We start from the raw sequence: 1,255 nt of genomic DNA on the forward strand, positions 1-1,255 counted from the left end.
TAATATATGGTTGTGTCATGTTATCTGTTTTTTTTGTAAGTTGAAATTTTCTTTTTTATATTTTACAAGACGCATCTGTAATTTATTTTCTTAAAGCAAAATACCTATAGGAGAAATAATCAATATTTCTTCATATAAGTTTAAACAGTATTTTAAATATTGATGAAAAATTACAAGATAAAATATTACAATGTTACATAAAGTTCAACTATGGGATTTGGAAACAAGTTTGGAAAAACTTATATAAATCCGTCTCCATATTGGTGTTTAAACATTTAGCCGAGAATGATTTAGTCCTTATATGTGAAGGATGTACTTTTTAGCAAATCCACCATTTAATTTTTTTTTTAAATTATCTCCTCTTAGTTGATTGGTTATGTCCCTTGTATTGATCTGGTACCTTTGCTACATTTAAAAAGGTCTGTAGCCAAGTTGTCTCTGAGGAGGTAATTTGTAGGTCATTGCTTTAATTGTGCAATTTCAATTTGAAACTCTTGTTCTTTAATCTTTTTTTGTCTATTTGCTTTAACTATAACATTGACTGTAAATGTTATGACCTCAAAATCAATAAAGAACTTCTTATTATAAGATTGACTGATTGTTGGTTGCTTAACGTCCAGTGGCAAATATTTCATGCATATTCAGGACGAGAACAAATTCACAATAAATACAATAGGTAGGTTGATACAAGAGAGGCCATCTGGAATGATGGTCGGGGAAATTTGGACTGCCACTGGAAAATAAGGGTATATTGGATAGGGACAGAAATTTTGCCTTGCAACAGGCCACCTACGGACCCCTCAAAGAGTTGTTGCAAGGGTTCTTAACGTGCTTAACGTTATTATAAGTGATCATATATTAGAGTAAGAAAAAATAACTAGCATTTGTTATTACAGTAAAGTGATTGTGCATAATGGAAATATTATAATGCACTTTTTAAATTATTGTAAATGTATTTTATCAATGTTATTTGCTATCTGTATAAAAATGAAATTGTATTGTTTTAACATATTTATTTTTTATTAGCTTTGCACATATTTATTTAGCTTTGAATATATTTATATTAGCTTTTGCATATTAAATTTTTATGGGGACTTTTCCTTTGTCAGTCTTTGATATTGCAAATTTATTAAAGATGGTATATTATTATGTAGATAGGTTGTACATGTATTTATATTGTTTTTCTACCTACACAGTAGGTACTTTGAGTATTTATTTGAATGAACAAAATGTGGGTGTTTCTACATATCATTTT

Source organism: Mytilus trossulus, chromosome 3 (genome assembly GCF_036588685.1).
Source record: "Mytilus trossulus isolate FHL-02 chromosome 3, PNRI_Mtr1.1.1.hap1, whole genome shotgun sequence".
Lineage (NCBI taxonomy): Eukaryota > Metazoa > Mollusca > Bivalvia > Mytilida > Mytilidae > Mytilus > Mytilus trossulus.